Genomic DNA, 12142 nt, shown 5'->3' on the forward strand with positions numbered 1-12142 from the left:
TTAGATAATCTCTCTCAAACAATCTAATCATAAATTTGATCTACAGAGTGCAGTTGCATATGTTTACCTCCACTAGTATTTCCTTGAACCTGAAACTCTCCTGTTTGTAGAAATTCACAGTTAACCCTATTCTACCTAACACATTGGACGGAATCGTCCCAAATTTGCACCAAATGCAGTGGCGGGAGTGAAAAGTGACATTTACCTGCTGGCTGCAAAGGCGGGATTTCGTGTCGTATCGTGCCCTTCCCAGCGCACAGGAAACACGCCAGATCGCTGGTGGGCGGGCTTGGATTTGCCCGTCTCGCCATGAACCCAGAGTTTCCTCGCTCTGGGTGCCATATTTAAAGTGCACCAGAGTGCAGCCTACTTCACGTCTGCAGTCCAGGACTGCTCCAGGTGACAGATGGCCCCGAAAGCAAAGTTGACAGCAGCCCCCAAGTTTAGTGATGTCCCTCTGGAGTGCCTGTTGGATGCAGTGGAAGGCTGTGGCAGTCTCCTCTACCCCTGCTCTGGCTGCAGGAGGTCCAGCAGAGTTACCAATCAAGCCTGGGAGGCAGTGGCAGTGGTGGTCAGCACCACTGGAGCACAGAGGAGGTCAGCCATCCAGTGCTGCAAGAGGATGAATGCTCTGATCCATTCCGCTAGGTTAAGTCAACCACCTCACCACTCTCAACTCACACACTCACAAACCCATCACACATCCACAGGGATCTCACACCTCAAGGGACAACACCACTAACTCTCACGCACACCCTCACTTCTCCATCAGGCTCATATCTTTTAGAGCTCGCGTCCTCATCCCGTCCATGGCTTTGGTCACCACACAAACGTACCACACAGTGCCATGTGTCCTGCTCACACTCTCTCCATTTGTTTTCATGCAGGAGAAGCTGGCTCACAGCAGCAGGGAATGGCCCACATTAGGCCCCTCACTCACTTTGAGGAGTGTGCCATCACACTGCCTGGTGAGGACATGGACTATGCCTGTGGCGATGGTGGGGTCAATGGCAAACACCCGCATGAGGATCGTGCACCACATCATCCCTCTCTTAATGCAGCTGTGGGTGCTTTCTCTCTTGTTTTTGACTCTGCTGCCATGCAATGATATTTTCTACTTTGGTTCACAGGGATCTCTGCCAAGTGACCGACACCCTCAGCCAGCCAGTCCCTCAGCCCCATCTAGGTCCTCACCTCCAGCTAAGAGGACACAACTTTCACTGAAGAACTGGAAATAAGCAACCCAGAAGATCTGTTACAGCACTTAATAATAATATCCTTCATATTACCAATTTTAACACACTGTTTGGCTTGGCCTCTGTTGGCTAGGTGTAACATCTTACCATCTCTTTGAAATTCACTACTCGGGTTTATCTAAAAATACAAATTTTCCTTTTACACCTCACATTCTACAATTTCAACCATGGTTACTTATTTAGCATTTCAAACCTAGCTTCTCTTAATAGACATCAAAGCCTTTAGACCAGCTGTCTTTAATTCAATTACGTCGTCACACACACACACACACACACACACACCCACGACCCCACATTTCCTACCTCACAATAAATTCCAATAACATTATGAAAATTATTATATTTTCCTGATGCCCTCCACCAGTGCAGAGAGACACACCTCGGTGGAACCTAGGTCTAGAGCAGGCTCAGGTTCCCAACCTGGTGGTCACCCCACGGACACGTGTCCGCTGCAGGAGGAGGCAGGTTCAGCCAAGTTCCCCAGCACTCGGAGGACTGCTGCGGAAGAGGGATCTGTGAGGCTCGAGTCAGATGACGAGCCTCAGGATTCAGCCTTCCAACTCATCGTGGAGAGTCAGCAGAAGGCGGGGGAACATCACGCAGAGCTGCGAGAAGCCTTCAACAGAGTGTGTCCTTCTGCTCTCGCATGTGCACGCATGGAAGTCTCCATGGGAAGGATGGTGGTTGCCATGGAGGTCCTGGTGCAGCAGAATGCAGAGGTGCGCACAGATCTGCCTCCATCGTGGTAGCCATGAGTGAGTTCCTGCAGTGCCAACGTGAGAGGGAAACGGAGCATCTTGGCCCTCCCTCCAAGTGCTACTTCCCCTCAAAGAGTCAGATCGTGACCTTCAGGCACCCGGGTCATCCACTCAGAAATCTCAGAGGCTGTCTGTTCCCTCCGACTCCTCTTTGTCTGTGATCCCCTCAACCTCGTCCTCTGTCACAGGCGAGGGAGCAGCTGGCCCACAGGTGGACAGCCAAAGCAAGCCAGGGCCCTCAAGACCTCAACTCTCTAGAAGGCGCACACCGAAGTCATCAGAGGCAACATGGCCAGCCATTGCACAGGCTGTCTCCACCCCTGCTGCGGATGTCAGGGCAGCACCTAGAAGAAGTGGTAGGCCCAGAAAAATTAAGAAATTCTGATCACATGTGGTTGCACAGGTGAACACATTTTGTCACTTTATAATCTGAAAATATATTCACGTTCACTGAATAATGTTGTCTTTCAGCTTCAGACCGGCTTCGCAAGTCTTCCCATTGCATTCCCCACCCCCCCCGACCTTGCTCCACCCCCACTAGCAGTTCAGCTACATGCAGCCAGACCACGAGTGACTCTGGAGGGGGACGTGTGTCTGTGGCAGGGCCTTTTGAGGCCTTGTGTAAGCACTCTCCTGTGTACGCGAAGACTTCATCCATCACACTCATCTCACTGTCCAGAGCGTTTTCAGTGCTGCCTGCTGGGGTTCTCTTTCAGTTGTCCATCTGAGCCGACCTGCATCTCCGCCCACCCACTGCTCACACTCCCATGCAGCACCTGTGCCCGTCCAACACGAGGCTCCGCTCACTTTCCATTTCTGCAAAATGGCAGTTGTCAAGTTTATCATTAGCTCCCCCATCCATTCCCCTACCCCCTCACCCATGTCCGCTCCCACATCACTGTGGACCCATTTGGCATCATCTTCCATATCCCCACTGTCACCTACCAACCTGAACCCTTGTCATTCTAGGATGTTCAGGAGAACGTGTATGTTTCCTACCTTCCTGAAAATCCCATCCCATCCACGTTGACCTCCCCGACCTCCTCCTTCCCACCCCCATGGTCTGTGTCTGCCTCTGAATCCCCACCAACCATCCTCGCCATCCCTTCTACCATTACTGATGCATCCTCACCCTCCCACCCTACCAGCTCCCTCTGCCCCCTCTCACACTCACCATTTCCTCCTGCCATGCCCACCCTCAATTTGCTCCCCAGGAGGCAGTCATTGACTCTACAGACCCCTCCCTTGCATGTTCACCTGGACATCCCCACCCTTCCTCCGTCATCCACTCTTACTCCCTTCTCCACACTTAAACCCTCCTTCACTCTTACTCCCTCCTCCTCCTGGATACCTTCCCTTCTCTGAACTCCCTCCTCCCCCCACCCTGGACACCTTCCCCTTTCCAAACTCCCTCCTCCCTCTGGACACCTTCCCCTCTCCAAATTCCCTCCTCCCTCTGGACACTTCCCCCTCTCCAAACTCCCTCCTCCCTCTGTACACCTTCCCCTCTCCAAATTCCCTCCTACCTCTGGACACCTTCCCCTCTCCAAATTCCTTCCTCCCCCACACACCTTCCCCTGTCCAAACTCCCACCTCTTCCCGGACACCTTAACCCCTCTGAACTCCCTCCCTTACACCTGCCTTCCCCTCCCCACTTGCAGCATTCTCCCCCGTTACTCCCTTCTCCCCCCGGACGCCTTCCTGCCCCTCCCACCTCACTCACCGACACCTTTGTAGAACCTCTCCCCTTTCCAGTGCAAGATTGTGCAGAGCGCAGCATGCAACCACTATCGGTGACACACGATCTGGGGGGCGTACTGGAGTGCGCCCCCTGAGCGGTCCAGGCATCGGAAGTGCATCTTGAGAAGACCGATGGCTCTCTCCACCACAGCCCTTGTGGAGCCGTGGCTCCTATTGTACCGCTGCTCAGCTTCTGTTCTTGGATGGCGGAGAGGCGTCATGAGCCACCTTCTGAGGGGATAGCCCTTGTCACCCAGCAGCCATCCATCCAGCCGGGCTGAAGCACTGAAGAGACTCGGCACCTGGGAGTGTCTGAGGATGTAGGTGTTGTGGGAGCTGCCTGGGTACCTTGCACAGACTTGTAGAATCAGCATCCTGTGATCACACACTATCTGCACGTTCATGGAGTGGAATCCTTTCCTGTTGATGAAGGCACCGGGCTCACTTGCTGGCGCCTTGATGGCCACATGTGTACAGTCTATGGCACCCTGGACACGGGGGAAGCCAGCAATGGCCGCGAAGCCTCTGGTTCGCTGTGTCTGACTGGCATCGTCCCAGCAGTAGTGGATGAAGGTCAATGCCCGTCTGAACAGAGCATCTGTACCCGGCTTGACACAAGTGTGGACAGCTGATTGGGAGACACCACAAAGATCACCCACCGACCCCCGGAAGGAGCCAGAGGCATAGAAGTTGAGGGCAGCTGTGACTTTTAGAGCCACTGGCATAGAGTGTCTGCCCACACAGTTAGGGGAGATCTCAGGCCCAATCATCTGACAGATATAGTTGACTGTCTCCCTTGAGAGACAAAGCCTCCTTCGGCACTGCACCTCAGACATATTGAGGTAGCTGCTTCGCCGCCTGTATATCCTGGCAGCAAGATGGTGGCTTCTTCTGCAGCCCCTTCCGCCTTGGACAACCTCTTGGCCCTGCGTCCCTTGTGCCTGCGCCTGGCCTCCCAAAGGTGGCTCCCCAGAAGGCTTAATGTGCACTCCTGGCCTCCTCCCCCTTGTAACCTCCCTTGTTCCTCAGAGGAGGTGCCTCCAGTGGAGAGCACAACTCCCATTCCCAGGCTAAGGGAAGGCTTCCTGAAACTTGCAGGCCCCAAAACAATTCTTCACTGTATAGTGCTGACCCGAAGGTTGTGAGTCCAGTCCAAGTAGCTGGTATGCGTTTTGAAGTATTTCAGCTCACACAGGCAAGTATCAGTTACTTTCCAAATTAAATATTTGACAGAGCACACTCGTGACCCCACTGATCCCTCTTACCCCGCCCGTGGATGAGGTTTGTACAAATGTCTCCTACCTGCCTGCCTGTTGCGCCCGTGCGACGACCTGAAGATCACACGGGCCCTGAAAAGTCGCCGTCCATTGACGCCTCAAGGGCCTTAAGTGGCCCGTTAATTAATGGCGGGCGTGCATCGGAGATCATCACGCGCCCACCCATCCACCGAAATATCGCGATGGTGCGCGGTGACGTCAGGACGCTCGCCCAACGTCACCATACGTCATTTTACACATCGGCGTGCGGGTCCCGCCCCCTGCACGCCAACGGGAAAATTCTGCCCAATGGCATTTAACGTAGAGAATTGCTTCCTGGTTTAGTTTAATTAGACCCAGCCTTACCAAGGTCAGTGAGAGAGAGGTAATAGTGGAAATTGTGGAGGCTCGGGCCACAATCTTCCAATTCTCCTTAGATGTGGAGCTGGTGCCAGAGGATTGGTGGATTGTAAATGTTACACACCTTTTTAAAAAAGGGGAGAGGGGTAACCTGGCAATGACAGGCCAATCAACTTAACATCAGTGATGGGGAAACTTTCAGAGACAATATTCTAGGTCAATTTCAATAATAACTTTCTAAAGGGAATTGGATAAATAGTTGAAGGGAAAAGCTTTACAAGGTTGAGGGGAAAGAGCAGGAGTACGAAACTAATTGGAAAGCTTTTTCAAAGAGCTAGCAAAGGCATGATGGGTTGAACCGCCTCCTTCTGTGCTGTATCATTTTAAGATTCTATGATTATTACTACAAGTGGTACCTAAATAAGTTAATTATTGGCTTAATCTTTTTTTTAACAAAAATAAGGCCTTACGAAATCAGCCAGAAAATACAAGAAGCAAATTCCCTCCTTTGCCAGACCTACTTTCTTGTATCTATTCACAGGAAGATGCTGTATATATGTTTTAATTACCTTTTTACCTGGTCTGCTTACCTAATAGCAGGTGAGGGAAGACAATCACAAACATGTAAAAGGATTATATTTAAACTGAATACTAAAATGGTACCACTGTAAAAACTTTATGCTGTCACGTGCATATTTGTCAAACATCAGAAAGTTGATGATTAATTTTAGTCTCTAGTTTTTATGTAGGATGTAAATCTAGTAGTGGAGCAAATATGACCAATGATGTAATACAAAACCTAGTAGCATCAGTGTCAGGAAGATATAATCATTTCCATAATGTTATTGGAATTTATTGTAAAATAAAGCGTGCGTGTTTGTGTGTGTGTGTGTGCTGTAGGAAGAGAAGTTAGGTTTGTAATGTTAATTAGGTAAACATGGGAAGTTTGAACATGTGAAGTGTAAAGGCAACATTTGCATTTTTAAATAAGCTATAGTGACGTGGATTCAAATGAGGGGGTGTAATGTATACCTAGCCAGCAGAAGTAGTAAGAAATAGTGTTTTATTTATTTTTCCCAAAGATTACTGGTGGAATTAGGACTAGGATAGATTTTTTATTAGTAGAGAGGTAAAGTTCAAAAGACATAGTGAAACAATAGGAATTTGCATTCAAAGCGGAAAATATGTATAAAGAAGACTGTAAGGGAGGCAGTTTAAGGTCCATCAAGCGTGAAAAGCCTGCAGCCTGTCTGTACCAAACTGCTGCCTCCAGGGACTGAAGTTAAAATTGGCGGCTCTTTGCAGGATATACTTGAAATTCCTTGATTGGGCTGGAGTTGGTGAATCTGAAGGTTACAAGTATGAGAAGCACTACGAATTCAGGAGCTGGTGTGAAGTTTCTGTTCTGTCGTAGTGAGACTACAACATGGCTTTGGCAATTGCTAAGTCTTGTCTGGGGTTTGAAGTTATAACTTTGGCTGGTTTACAAAAGGTAACTAAAGTTAAGTTATTGGAATTGGTGGATAAATTACAATTGGGGTTACCTGCAGAGGTGAGGAAATCAGACATAATTGAAGGGACAGCACCACATTTGAAATTGGAAGGAATACCTGAGAGACTGGGTTCTCCAAGGGTTGGTTCACTGGAACAGGTTCAAATCCAGTTGCAAATAAAAAAAATGGAACGAGAGGCAGTAGGATAAGAAAAAGAAAAAGCATTTCAAAGAGAACAGGCAGAAAGGCAGGAGAGAGAAAGAAAACAAGAAAGGGAATGAGAAATGGCGTGGTTAGAAAAGGAGGAAAGAAAAAAAGAGAGAGAGAATTCCAGCTTAAAATGCAGGCAGTTAAAGAAGAGACACCAGTAGGTGAGGAAGGACTTATTTCCAGATCAGAACCCAATGGGGAGATGTTTAAATTTGTACATGCTCTTCCAAAGTTTGAGGAAAGAGATGTTGAAGCATTCTTTATTTAATTTGAGAAGATAGCTAAACAGATGAAATGGCCACAGGAAAATTGGACATTATTGTTACAGTCCAGGTTGGTGGGTAGAGCACATGAGGCTTATGCTTCGCTGTTGGGCGAGCGGGCGTCCCGATATCACCGCGCGTCATTTAGATTTTCAGTTCGGCCGAACTGTCAAAGGTCTATTAAGGCCTGTTAAAAACTAAGTTAAACAATTAAATCAGCTGCCCATCCAACCTTAAGGCTGGGGGGCAGGCGAAGAGCCCAGGCGGCCTTCGCATTTTTCATGGAACCTCATCCACGGGTGGGATGAGGTTTCATGAAGTGTTTAAAAATTCAATAAAAATTTAAAAAGAAAATCATTGATATGTCCCAGCTCATGTGACACTGTCATATGAGGGGATATGTTTTAAAAGTTTTCAAATACTTTACTTAGAAATTTTAAACCTAAACAAATCTCCCTGAGGCACCTCTGTGCCTCAGGGGGATTTCGGCACTCTTTTGCGCGCATGTGCGAGAGAGCGCACTCCCGACTCAGAGAATACCCCCTCGCCCGCACTGGGAGTGCTCAGCGCTTCCGGGCGAGCATCACGCTGGGCGGGCCTTAATTGGCCTGCCCATGTAAAATGGCGGTGCGCACCTGATTGGGGGTGCCGATCAGGTTTGCACTCGCTCCTGCCAGCCCCCGCACAACCCCCCCTAATGGAGGTCAAAATTCAGCCCGAAGAGACACGGACTAGTCAATCCTTAACGTTGTGGGATGGTGATGTTTGTTGTCCAGAGGGGGTATTGCAGGGACAGGTGATAATGAGTGGGGTTCATGGAGATGCTAAACCTATTCCCTTGTGGAAGGTAAATTTAAAGAGCAAATGGAAAACGGGTGAAGGGACTGCTGGAGTGGTGGAAAAATTGCCCATTGCAAGAATTCAATTTATCTTGGGAGTGATACAGCTGGATCATAAATGTGGGTGAACGACTTGTAGAGGTGTCTTCAACAGAAATGTTGCAGAGCGACCATCCTGGATTGGTTCCAGATTGTGTGATAACAATCACAGGCTCAAAGGTTGAAACAAGTAAAACAGGAAGAACAGGCAGTTCAAAGGCAGGGAAAAGGTTTTGAAGTCCAATTAGCTGACACTGTGTTTGATAACATTGTTCAGGAAGACTGGAAAACAATTCAGCTGAAGTGTTTAACTCAAGGCAGTTAGTAGAGTTCCAGAAAAAGGATTTATCAATATAATATTTATATTAAACAGCTAACTCAGAAACAGAGGCAAAATGTATTCCAGAATGCTATTAGCTTAAAGGTAATGTTTTAATGAGAAAATGGAGGCCGCATCATGTTTCAGCAAATGAAAGCTGGAGGGAGGTGCATCAGATTGTTATCCCAAACAAAAACAAAAATACCTGGAAAAACTCAGTAGGTCTGACAGCATCTGCGGAGAGGAACACAGTTAACGTTTCGAGTCCGTATGACTCTTCAACAGAACTAAGGAAAAATAGAAAAGAGGTGAAATATAAGCTGGTTTAAGGTGGGGTGGGACAGGTAGAGCTGGATAGAGGGCCAGTGATAGGTGGAGATAACCGAAAGATGTCATAGACAAAAGGACAAAGAGGTGTTGAAGGTGGTGATATTATCTAAGGAATGTTATAATACAGGTACAGATAGCCCTAGTGGGGGTGGGGTGAAGGGAAGGGATCAAAATAGGCTAAAAAGTAGAGATGAAACAATGGATGGAAATAAATTTTAAAATAATGGAAATAGGTGGGAAAAGAAAAATCCATATAAATTATTGGAAAAAGGGGGGATCGGAAAGGGGGTGGGGATGGAGGAGAGAGTTCATGATCTAAAATTGTTGAACTCAATATTCAGTCCGGAAGGCTGTAAAGTGCCTAGTCGGAAGATGAGGTGCTGTTCCTCCAGTTTGCGTTGAGCTTCACTGGAACAATGCAGCAGGCCAAGGATGGACATGTGGGCATGAGAGAAGTGTTGAAATGGTAAGCGACAGGGAGGTCTGGGTCATGCTTGCGGACAGACCAGTCTGCGTTTGGTCTCTCCAATGTAGAGGAAACTGCATTGGGAGCAGCAAATGCAATAGACTAAATTGAGGGAAGTGCAAGTGAAATGCTGCTTCACTTGAAAGGAGTGTTTGGGCCCTTGGACAGTGAGGAGAGGGGAAGTAAAGGGGCAGGTGTTGCACCTTCTGCGGTTGCATGGGAAGGTGCCATGGGAGGGGGTTCAGGTGTAGGGGGTGATGGAGGAGTGGACCATGGTGTCCCGGAGGGAACGATCCCTGCAGAATGCCGCTGGGGGGGGTGAAGGGAAGATGTGTTTGGTGGTGGCATCATGCTGGAGTTGGCAGAAATAGCGGAGGATGATCCTTTGAATGCGGAGGCTGGTGGGGTGATAAGTGAGGACAAGGGGGACCCTATCATGGTTCTGGGAGGGAGAGGAAGGTGTGAGGGCGGATGCGCGGGAGATGGGCCGGACACAGTTGAGGGCCCTGTCAACCACCATGGGTGAAAACCTCGGTTAAGGAAGAAGGAAGACATGTCAGAGGAGCTGTTTTTGAAAGTGGCATCATCAGAACAGATGCGACGGAGGCGAAGGAACTGAGAAAATGGAATGGAGTCCTTACAGGAAGCGGGGTGTGAGGAGCTGTAGTCGAGGTAGCTGTGGGAGTCGGTAGGCTTGTAATGAACATTGGTGGACAGTCTATCACCAGAAATTGAGACAGAGAGGTCAAGGAAGGGAAGGGAAGTGTCAGAGATGGACCATGTGAAAATGATGGAGGAGTGGAAATTGGAAGCAAAATTAATACATTTTTCCAGGTCCAGACGAGAGAATGAAGTAGCGCGGAAGCAATCATTGATGTACCGGAGAAAGAGTTGTGGGAGGGGGCCGGAGTAGGACTGGAACAAGGAATGTTCCACATACCCCATAAAGAGACAGGCATAACTGGGACCCATGCGGGTACCCATAGCCACACCTTTTATTTGGAGGAAGTGAGAGGAGTTTAAGGAGAAATTGTTCAGTGAGAGAACAAGTTCAGCCAGACGGAGGAGAGTAGTGGTGGATGGGGATTGTTCGGGCCTCTGTTCGAGGAAGAAGCGGAGAGCCATCAGACCATCCCGGTGGAGGATGGAGGTGTAGAGGGATTGGACGTCCATGGTGAAGAGGAGGAGGTTGGGGGCCAGGGAACTGGAAATTGTTGATATGATGTAGGGTGTCAAAGGAATCATGGGTGTAGGTGAGAAGGGACTGGACAAGGGGAGAGAGAAAGGAGTCAAGATAGCAAGAAATGAGTTCCATGGGGCAGGAACAGGCTGATACGATTGGTCTGCCGAGACAGTCCTGTTTGTGGATTTTGGGTAGGAGGTAGAAGCGAGCCATCCGGGGTTGGGAGACTATGAGGTTGGAAGCTGTGGAAGGAAGATCTCCAGAGGAGATGAGGTCAGTAACAGTCCTGGAAACAATGGCTTGATGTTCAGTGATGGGGTCATGGTCCAGGGGGAGGTAGGAGGAAGTGTCTGCGAGTTGATGCTCAGCCTTTGCGAGGTAGAGGTCAGTGCGCCAGACAACAACAGCATCACCCTTGTCAGCAGCTTTGATGACAAGGTCAGGGTTGGACCTGAGAGAACGGAGTGAAGCAAGTTCAGAGAGAGACAGGTTAGAGTGGGTGAGAGGAGCAGAGAAATTGAGACGACTGATGTCACGTTGACAGTTCTCAATGAAAAGATCAAGAGAAGGTAAGAATCCAGAGGGAGGGGTCCAGGTGGAGGGAGAATATTGGAGGTGGGTAAAAAGATCCGTTGAACAGGGAGAGGACTCCTGCCCAAAGAAGTGAGCATGGAGACAAAGGTGGCAGAAGAAGAGAAGAAGTGTTATCCCAGTTGGGTATAGAAATGAGATTCTGAGGACAGCTCATGAAATTCCAATTGGGGGGGGTGGGGGGGCAGCATTTAGGAATTAGAAAGACACAGGTGAAGATAAAAAAACACTTCTTTGGCCTGGATTGCATAGGGATGCAGTCAATTTCTGTAGAACATGTCACAAAGGCTAGGTGATAGGGAAACCACAAGTAGTGACTAAGCCGGCACCTTTAATTCCAATTCCAGCATTTGAAGAACCTTTTACAGGATCATGACTGATTGTGTAGGACTAAGGGCAGAATTTTCTGCCTGTCGAGCGGGCGGGCCCGAACCAATCTCCGGCAGACGGGGAGCCGATCCCCGCCGGAGAAGTGGGCCCCGCCGCCATTTTAAGTGGGCGGGCCAATTAAGGCCCGCCCAGCGTGACGCCCGCCGGGAAACGCCATGCGCTCCCTCTGCGGGTGGTGGGGGGGGGAATTCCCCAAAAGCGAGAGTTCGCTCTTTCGCGCATGCGCACAAAATAGCGCACATCACCCTGAGGCTAAGTGCTGCCTCAAGGAGATCACTGAAAGTTGTACAAACATTAAAAATAAAAAAAATAAAAATCCTTAACATGTCCCCCTCATGTGACATTAAATTTCACAAAAACTTTATTACACTTTTTTAAACCCTACATGAAACCTCATCCCACCGGTGGATGAGGTTTCATGTTTTTTCTATTCCCCCCCGGAGCTCCTGGCCTGCCCACCAACCTTGAGGTTTGTAGATCTATGTATGTATTTAAAATCATTTCTCCTATTAATAAATGTTTAATCTAGTTTTGTAAAAACCTATAAGATTTGGTGATCTTATTAATGCTGAATTCAGGCCACGCATCTCGAAATTTATACAAACTGTAAAACAAGTTCTGGCAGTTGTTTCAAGTTTCCCTATGGGGT

The 12142-nt window shown here is 48.7% G+C and overlaps 1 protein-coding gene across 1 annotated transcript in view; it reads left to right on the forward strand.

Moving 5' to 3' along the window:
* LOC144691133 (protein polyglycylase TTLL10-like) overlaps window positions 1-12142 on the forward strand; it is a 123896-nt gene that overhangs the window by 58097 nt on the left and 53657 nt on the right. The gene's annotated exons all lie outside the window — the stretch shown is intronic.

The sequence above is a fragment of the Cetorhinus maximus genome, chromosome 15, assembly GCF_964194155.1.
Source record: "Cetorhinus maximus chromosome 15, sCetMax3.hap1.1, whole genome shotgun sequence".
Classification (NCBI taxonomy): Eukaryota; Metazoa; Chordata; class Chondrichthyes; order Lamniformes; family Cetorhinidae; genus Cetorhinus; species Cetorhinus maximus.